This window comes from Vicia villosa, unplaced genomic scaffold (assembly GCF_029867415.1).
Source record: "Vicia villosa cultivar HV-30 ecotype Madison, WI unplaced genomic scaffold, Vvil1.0 ctg.000809F_1_1_3, whole genome shotgun sequence".
Taxonomy (NCBI): Eukaryota; Viridiplantae; Streptophyta; class Magnoliopsida; order Fabales; family Fabaceae; genus Vicia; species Vicia villosa.
Window position 1 is genome coordinate 57,329 of NW_026705357.1, and position 10,204 is coordinate 67,532.

Below are 10,204 nucleotides of genomic sequence, written 5' to 3' on the forward strand. Positions count from 1 at the left end.
GAACATTTATTATTATTTAATCTGATTTTACACATTTTTAATGATTCAAATGATACGATTTTCAAGCATACATCTATAATATTTTCACAAACTAAATTTGTAGAGCCAAAGATGGAGAAATTTCACAGTAGAGCCAAAGACAACTACAAAAATGGAAGAACAATTAAATAATGAAATAGAAAAATAAAAATAAATAATAAGAAATTGAAAAATCAGTAAGGTATGTGATGAGATACCCTTAAATCAACAATAAGAAGAGATTGAAAAATTGAAACTCATGTAATTTGTTTGTTGTTGCAGGATCTGAGTGTTTTCTTCTTTCAAATACTCTACATCACACAGAGAAACAACAAAAATGAACAAAAAATGATGCAAAATGTAAAAACGAAATCAAGTCGTTACAAACCATGATAGAAACATACCTTATAATAAGCTTGCAAGGGATACGATTCACAGTGGTCAGAAATAAGCAATAAGACATGTTTTTTGATGGCAAAACCTAAAATCGAAAATCAAAACAATGAGGATTAGAAGCACAAACCCTGAAATCAATAGAGTGAAAGGAAAAGAGAAATAATCGCGTATAATCTGAAAGTGGTGGTTGTTGTTTGGTCCCGCGCAGCGGAGTGACAGTGTTGGCGGATGTGTGGTGGCCGTAAACAGGCGGTGGTTCAAGGGTTTGAAGGAAAAAGAGAGAGGAGTGAAAATGGAAGAAAGAAAGAAAGAAAGAAAGAAAGAAGGGTTAAGTTTTGTCTGAGAGAGAGAGAGAGGGAAAGGGAAAGAGATGAAAAATGTGTGCATTGGAATGAAGAAACGTGTAAAAATTGAAAAAGTGTTGAATTGGTTTTGCTGTAACCAAGAAGATTTGCACAATTCCAATACCTTTCCTCACGTTAGTATTAATGATGGAAAATAAAATGGACAATTGAAAGGGTATGCAATGATTAAGGAATATATATTTTTAATTAAAATATTAAAGGAGATCCAATTACCGTTGTGTCCCCGATTATCACCCTCAAATTGAAAGATTAGAGGGATATTGAAAGAATTTCATATGTATTGTACTTTATTATATTAAAAGTAGATAATAAGTATGAGAAAAGAAAAGTAGAAGAAGATGTAGAGGCAAGTGGCAGAAGCAAAATGAAAGAAAGTTGTTGAAGCTATCCACGTGGAACATTGTTAAGGCATCAGGGCATTATGGTCTTTTCCAGACCATAAAATTTTCTTATATTGTAGATAATTATCATCAATTAAGATAAGGGCTTTTATCACTCATATACGTGAAAAATTCAATTACACAACCTGATAAAAAAAGGCGTGGATAACAAAGAGTATGACAATCAAATAAATCTATAGTAATGATGAGACTTCATACAACGATCTTGCACAATGATCATTGGTCATGCAAAATTTATTCCAAAAACTATAGTAGAAATACAGACGCTAGTAACTCATACTACAAATTGATAATTTAGACGCTGGGAATCTCTCATATGCTTTTTTTTTATTCAGCCACCTCATCAAATTGAGGGTAATTTGTGTCCAAAATTTATTTTTTCCAACCAATGATGTCACTTTGTTCTATTTCAACTACATGTTTGTCCTATTTTGCCTTTGGTTGTCAAGTTTGGATCAATTGATGATGTCTTCTGATTCAATTACAATTTTCTTCTTTTCCTTAATATTATTTTTTCTTACCTTTCTTTCATTCTATACTATGCATCATACAAAATTCTACTATTGATTCAAATATTTTTATAAATGATACCTAAAAAAAAATAGTATTTGTGTACGAAAAAAAATATAAAAAAATCTATTATTGATCTATATGTTTTTATATAAAAAATAGTATTTATGATCGAAATATACAAAAAGTGCTACATTTTTTTGGGAGATATTTTAAAACCATGTTTCATTTTATATTATTAAAAAATGCTTTAATTAAGTGACTTTTTATAAATAAGATATTTTGTGATTTATAAAAAAGATTAAATTTTGTTTTATTTTTTTGATATGTGTGTCTAAAATACTAAATTCAGATTTTTAATAACCGAACTGAATAAGAATGTGCTTAACTTGCATATCCAATTAAAATGAACACCCTTTCTAGTTATTCTATCTCTTTTCTTTTAATTTCATGTATGTGTTATATATCAATCAATTCAATAGATAACTTTTCAAAAATATAATTTTTTAAATATTAAATAATAGTAACTTATAATTGTAGATTTTTAAAGTTTGTTAATAATTTTAAAGTATAATATATCTTTTAATAATTAAAATAAAGATTAAAAAACATATAATTTAGTATACCACGAGAAATAAATAAGTGAATAACTAATTATAATATTGACACATAAATATAAAGTATCATTTTATAACTTCTTTATTTTTTATAATTCATTATAAAATGTTCATATTGTAACCAAATGTTCGTCGTCAATATTTTTAAACAATTACAAGTAAAAATTAAAATTTTGGTTCTTTAAGTTGTTTTAAAATCTCTGTGAAAATTAAATATAATGTTGCTATAAAATATGTTTTTTATTAATTAATTAAATTACATCATATTATTATCGTTTAAATATATTAATAAACATATCATCATACTAAATTATAATCTTAAAAGTTCTTCCCACCAAAACTTCCCCCAAAATCTATAATAAATAATAAATAAATTAAATAAACAATTAATTAATTACAAATACCAAAATTATATTTATTATACTACTTATTTGTCTGTATTTATTACTGCCACAATTCATTAATGACTCTTATGATATTTGATGATAAGAAATAAAATAAAGTAAATTAAATAAATTGATTAGTCTTTATTGGCTAAGAATAGGAATAGATAATTGAGAGATTGAAAGCACGTTCATCCCACAACACAGCATAGGAATCATAAAATATAATAAAGCAAAAGGAGTTTTAAGGCAAGTTTGCCATTTGTCAAATTTTTAGAGTTTATGCTATTTATATATTTGCTATTTTAAGAAATGTTTCTAAACTTAACAATGCTTATAATTTTATTTAATTTTTTATTGTTTCTTTAAAAACTTACTACTAATTAATGATAAAGAGTAAAAAGAATATGGCAGGCGGTTTAACTTTCTATGTCATACAGTATTGTACAACTATTAAATGCTTCATTTGTTTCCAAGGAAACTGTTTGATTTCCCAACTCAAATCTAATGTTAACCCTACTCTCATCCTTTATATCTTTTTCTCTCTATCGATCTTCTTTCTTCTTCATCTTCCTTCTTCACTCTTCCCCCCCCCCCCCCCCCTCTCTCTCTCTCTCTCTCTTCCAACTTCTCTTCTTCCTTTTATTATCCTGAATCTAGAATTTGTGTGCCCATGTCTGTCTCAGTATTGCCTTCCCCCGTAGAAACCCTAAAATCAAAATCATGGAGTATAGGCGTGCTACTTTTCTAACAATCGTATCTTTATTATTTTGAATCTTATACCGAGTGATGTTTGTTTTTTATCTGATTCATAGGAACCATTAAATGGAAGTTGAGAGGGTTGAGGTTGGCACTGCATGTGTGTTGTATATCGAAACTGAGATTGTAATCATAAAATATAATAAAGCAAAAGGAGTTTTAAGGCAAGTTTGCCATTTGTCAAATTTTTAGAGTTTATGCTATTTATATATTTGCTATTTTAAGAAATGTTTCTAAACTTAACAATGCTTATAATTTTATTTAATTTTTTATTGTTTCTTTAAAAACTTACTACTAATTAATGATAAAGAGTAAAAAGAATATGGCAGACGGTTTAACTTTCTATATAACTTTCTATGTCATACAGTATTGTACAACTATTAAATGCTTCATTTGTTTCCAAGGAAACTGTTTGATTTCCCAACTCAAATCTAATGTTAACCCTACTCTCATCCTTTATATCTTTTTCTCTCTATCGATCTTCTTTAAAAACTTTCTATTGTTTCTTTAAAAACTTACTACTAACAATAAAAAAATTTTATTGTTTCTTTAAAAACTTACTACTAATTAATGATAAAGAGTAAAAAGAATATGGCAGACGGTTTAACTTTCTATATAACTTTCTATGTCATACAGTATTGTACAACTATTAAATGCTTCATTTGTTTCCAAGGAAACTGTTTGATTTCCCAACTCAAATCTAATGTTAACCCTACTCTCATCCTTTATATCTTTTTCTCTCTATCGATCTTCTTTCTTCTTCATCTTCCTTCTTCACTCTTCCCCCCCCCCCCCCTCTCTCTCTCTCTTCCAACTTCTCTTCTTCCTTTTATTATCCTGAATCTAGAATTTGTGTGCCCATGTCTGTCTCAGTATTGCCTTCCCCCGTAGAAACCCTAAAATCAAAATCATGGAGTATAGGCGTGCTACTTTTCTAACAATCGTATCTTTATTATTTTGAATCTTATACCGAGTGATGTTTGTTTTTTATCTGATTCATAGGAACCATTAAATGGAAGTTGAGAGGGTTGAGGTTGGCACTGCATGTGTGTTGTATATCGGAACTGAGATTGTAATCATTCATCAAACAAAATGGCCGCAACAACTCAAACTGAGCTCATTCTTCGTGTCCACTATAGAACCCAAGGATTCCATGTATCATTCATATAGTATTGTTTCTTCTCTCGGTACTATACTATACTAATCAATTACTACTAATTAATTTCTGAACAATATGGAATTTCTGTTATTCACTATGCATTCAGTCAAGGAATTACTTTTTTTATACGGCTGATTTTTATGGAACTAATGCTGCTAACGAAATTTTGGTTGGAAAGGTACTTACATACTATTTATTACCACATGTTCAACATGTTTCTGATTTAATTTATGCTGACTTGATTTTGTTGACTAAGCTTTGAGATGGTCCTGGTTTCACTGGTGTCAGCGTCAAGGGTTCGCCAGAGTATGTGCGCTCATGCTGCGAAGCTAGCTTGAAACGTCTTGGTGTTGAGTACATTGATCTCTGTTATCAACACCAAGTTGTTACACATGTGCCTATTGAGGATACAATTAATAATTCTTCCTAAATTGCATTATATGACTGATTTTACTAGATTCATTGTTAACATGTTTGTTCGGTTATAGGTTAGTGAACTTAAGAAACTGGTGGAAGTAGGAGAAGTGAAGTATATTGCCCTATCTGAAGCTAACCCGGATATGTTAAGGATAGCACATGTTGTTCATCCCATCACAACTGTACAAATAGAGTGGTCTCTTGGGACTCACGATATTGAGGACGAGATAGTTCTTTTATGCAGGTTAGTTTTAGTTCCTCTCCAAGTTTGAACCACCAACTTCTGGTTATGTTTGTGTTAAATGAGACTTTGCTTATTTATAGTTTTTGCTGATATAGAGAGCTTGGTATTGGAATTGTACCATATAGTCCTCTTGGTCATGGTTTTTTCGGTGGCAAAAGAGTTTTGGAAAATGTACCTGCAGCTAACACCTTGGTATAGCTTTTTAGCACTTTGATTAAATAAGTATTTTTGCTGCATATACCATGGAAATATTAAGAAGATGTGTGAAAATATGTAATATCATTGATTAATTTGTTGTTACTTTGTAAAATATGCATTTTGTCATATTTTCTTAACGGGATGTATTTGATACTTCGCATTTGAACCATGTCATTGGATTTGGAAGCAACTTGCTTCTACTGGTGATGATTTTGGGTGGTAATTCTTATTCCTCTCAATAGCTTCAAGTAGCCATCAATTTCAATTATGTTATAGTAAATTCTTTGTATTTACTATAACTAAATAAGATGTTTTTGAAAATTGAAATTGGGAAGTGTTGGAATCAATTTGAAATTTATCACATTCACTCAAGTGAAGATGGAATCTTAGAAATTTATGTGTTAGGGAAATTGGTCCTTCGAACAGCATTGTTATGATCGATATGAACATGACTGGCACTGCATCATGTAGATTCTAATCTCAACCGCCTGATTTCAAATTAACCAACGAGATCAAGCATTATATGGATAGTTTATTTTCTTTTGAATCTCGAACTAGCCCTATTTTGTGATTTGTATTTTAATCGTACAAACTTTGATGGATTTATGTTTTGATACAGATTTTACAAACAAGTTTCTGTTATTTGATGCATATTTTTAATTTTCACTTACTGTTAGGAAACAGGAATTGTCAAGACTAGATGTCAAGTTAGGAAATAGGAATATTGTCTTTGGTTGATAGACAATATAAGCACATGTTATTTAGATGCCAGATCTTCCTCGGCTTATAGCAAAGGTGTTGCAATTGATGAATGGGATGGGGTGACTTCACAACTTTCGGATAATCTTGAACTACTCTTTGGTTTTTCCTTTGAACTTCTCACTATAACAATGACAAATTGGAACAACCACTCTCATGAACTAAACTGCCAACAACCTCCATCAGATCCGATGATTTGTAGTTCCAAAACCGAGAAGACACTTCAACTGTGAGCACACCACAACTTCCAAACCAAAACCGTGGATCTCTGTCAAACTACAACATCAACACCGATTTGCAGCTATCACACAACATCTCTGTTTTTGGTAATAAATTCGAGTCAGATTTACCTATTTTTTGTGGTGTTGGTATTGTTAGTGTGATATCTGATTTTGAGTATTTTGTTTACTATTCATCTTGCTGGATTTTTTTTAATTTTTTGTTGAGATGATTTTGCTTTTGTAATCATAATAAAGGTATGAGTGTTGCATGATTTTGCTTTACTGATATCAAATAATTCTAAATTAATATTATATATTTAAAGATTGAATTTTTTTTGGCAACTTACAAAAATATTAAAACAAATTCTATTCTTTTTAAATTAAATTTATTTAAAATTAATATTATAATTTAGAAAGTAAAAATTAAAAAAAATTATAATAAATTAAAAGAATAAATTTAAAGAAATTAAATTTTCAAATAATAAAGACATTTTTATAAACGAACACAAATATATTAATGATACAAATATTTTTCTGTATACTACTAATAACAAAGACGAATTTTAATGTCATTATAACTTCATTTGTAAATGATAAATAATTATAAAATATTTTTTAATTTTAGAAATTTTGTCTCGTGCCTCGCACGGGTATACGCACTAGTAGACAGTATAGTGATATATTTCATCCCACAACACATCGTAGGAATACACAACACATCATAGGAATAGACAGTATAGTGATATATTTAATCCCACAACACATCGTAGGAATAGACAGTGATATATTTCATCTCACAATACATCATAGGAATAGACAATTATATTATGATATTATCATAGGAATAGACAATATAGTGATATATTATGATATAATGCATTTGTTGGATTAATAGGTTCATTTCGAGGTTCCATTGTAGTAGTGTTTGAGAATGGAACTTCCTTCTAATCAACAACTAAATGCCAAAAAAAAATCAAAAAATTATAATTTCATAAACCTCAAAATAAACAAATCAAAAAATTATAATTTTATAAACCTCAAAATGTTCTCAATGTAGTTTTAAGACAATAATCTAAAACAAATATTCCAAAAAACAATCGTAATAGATTGTTGTTACGAAACATAACATTCACACAAACATTTTCACACGAATAGATTGTGGACAAACCGCGATTTCCATAGAAGAAATAATACCGTAGATTGTGGACAAACGCAATTTTTGATAATTTTCCTACTGTCACCTCAATGATCTGAAAATACAACAAATCCAATTAAAATTATAAAATAGAAAATAGAATCCAAAATAAAAATTCGTTTGTATTCCGGACTACATTTTAGACTTAGCGATGTCCAATTAAAATAATAAGAAATAAAAACACAAATAAAAAAATTAGAAAAAACTATAATCGAGAGGTACAGTGAACCAAATCGCCAACTTTAGGAGTTTCCCAAATTGCCAACTTTAGGAGTTTCCCATTCTTCACCTTCCTTGCTTAGCCCCTTCCTTGCAAATCTCGAGTTAGAAATCAAATTTTGAGTTCTTTTTTTTTTTAAAAACTTTTTATAACGTTCTAAACATGTTTGTAAAATAATCATTCAAAAACACACATCAGTTTAACATTAGGGACTAAAACTACATGCATAATAATTTTGTAGGGACTAAAATATATCATTTTTTTAATAGGGACTAAAAATAAAATTTGAGATATTTATAAGGACCAAAATCATACTTAACCCTTAAAAAAAACTTAGGGGTGGCAAAACGGGCTCGTTCCGCGGGGAAAGCCCGTTTTCCCCGCACTTTTACGCGGGGTGGGACAAGGTTTTACGCCCCCTCTCTTTAATGTGTTTGCTCCGCCCTTTTTTTTTGCGGGCATTAGCTTTTTCATACAATTTTACTATTTTTGGGCCTAAACGGTTCAATTCCCGCGGACTTTTCCCGTTCGCCCTCACTTTTTGGCGGGACGGAGTAAGGTTTTAGACCCACACAATCAAATAAGTATGCCCCGCCTCGTCCCATTTTTGGCGGGCTTTTGTGGGGCGGACCTAAACGTAGCAGGCATGCCCGTTTGCCACCCCTAAAAAAGATAGACACAAACATTCACTTTACGACTTAAATTAGAGGTAACACATATTGCATTATTCATGGCTTGAGACACACACTTTACTAAAATTTAATTACTAAAAAGAAGCCAATGACTAATGGGAATTGGATCCTCTCCAATTTTTTCTCTCGCCTTCTCTAATGTGCAATTTTAAATGGTTGGATTAATCCAATAGATAAAACACATAAAAGAAAAAGACACCATTAACAGAGAGAAAAATTATTAGTTTTAATTTTCTTTTATTTTGTTAATATCTTATATAACTTAAAACAAAATAACGATTATCAATTTTTATTTTCTTTTATTAATCAAATGTTTTAATAATAAATATACTATAACTATTCTGATTTTTCATTATAAAATATATAATAGTAAATTATCTAATTTATTATAACAAACAATTTTTTTCAATGGATGCATTCTTTGGTTTAGTAGTTTTTTTTTTAATTAATGACTCTTTCAAATAAAAGAACGTTAAAATTTAAAATGTGATATATAATAAGTTTTATTTTTAAATTTTCATGTTGACAATGTGAAAAAAAAAATTAGTTTTATTATTTATCCACCAAAATGTATTATGTACATCATAATTATATCCACCACATCTAGAAATACACGTATTACCTGCGGAATTTGCTGCGGAAAAATTTCCGCAGGTTTTACCTGCGGAATTTCCTGGGACTTTCTTAAACAAACTAAACTTTTCTGTGGATCTAGAATTGGCAGAATATTCCGCAGGAACACCTGCGGATTTTTCTGCGGTTCATATATTTCAAATAGAAAACGAGACTATAATGCAAAATCCGCAAGTAAATCCGCAGGAATGTTTCCTGCGGATTTTGCTGCAAAATTAACTATTTTCTTAAAATAATAGTAATTTTTGTCTAATTTTTTTTAAAAATGAATCATTATATTTAACGGTTAATTATTTAATATTATTATATTAATTAATGTTTTAAAGTGAATTGTGTCATTTTTAAATTTTTTATCTTAATTTTTGACAAAATAAAAGGTATAAAAAAATTTAAAAATAAAATTAATAAAAGGTATTAAAAATTTTGAGAATGGGTATCAAATATTTTTTTATAATAATCAATTTTTAAAAAAAATTACATAAGTAACTCATATTTCAAAAATATTATCTCAATAACTCAAACATGGTTGACACTGTCAATTTTTTTTACACTGTCAATCAATGAAAACTATATATCCTGCCAACTATATATATATATATATATATATATATATATATATATATATATATATATATATATATATATATATATATATATATATATATATATATATATATATATATATATATATATGAGAAAATTGATTTAAATATTTTCTAAAAATAATAGTATTTTTTTTAAATTAATATAATTCTTCAATTTGTATTATAATAATATATTTCTTCTATTTTAGTATTTATTTTTATGGTGTTTTTTATTTAGTTTAATTTTAATTTTTAATCCTTATTTTATCTATGTTATTAATTATTTTAATTAATTTTTAATTTTAATCTTAGTTTTTAACAAAATAAATGGTATACAAATTTTGATATATATTTATTTTAGAGATTAATAGATATGTGGGGTAAGTATAAAAAAATTTCAATTGTTACATCGTATAATAAGATACATCAATTG

General features: G+C 28.4%; 1 long non-coding RNA gene across 1 annotated transcript; it reads left to right on the forward strand.

The window, feature by feature from the left end:
* The first annotated feature begins 4,250 nt into the window (after window positions 1-4,250).
* LOC131631309 (uncharacterized) lies at window positions 4,251-6,311 on the forward strand. The gene is made up of 2 exons (XR_009292647.1): window positions 4,251-5,461; window positions 6,145-6,311. It is a non-coding gene; the product is annotated as an uncharacterized LOC131631309 (long non-coding RNA).
* The last annotated feature ends 3,893 nt before the right edge of the window (window positions 6,312-10,204 follow it).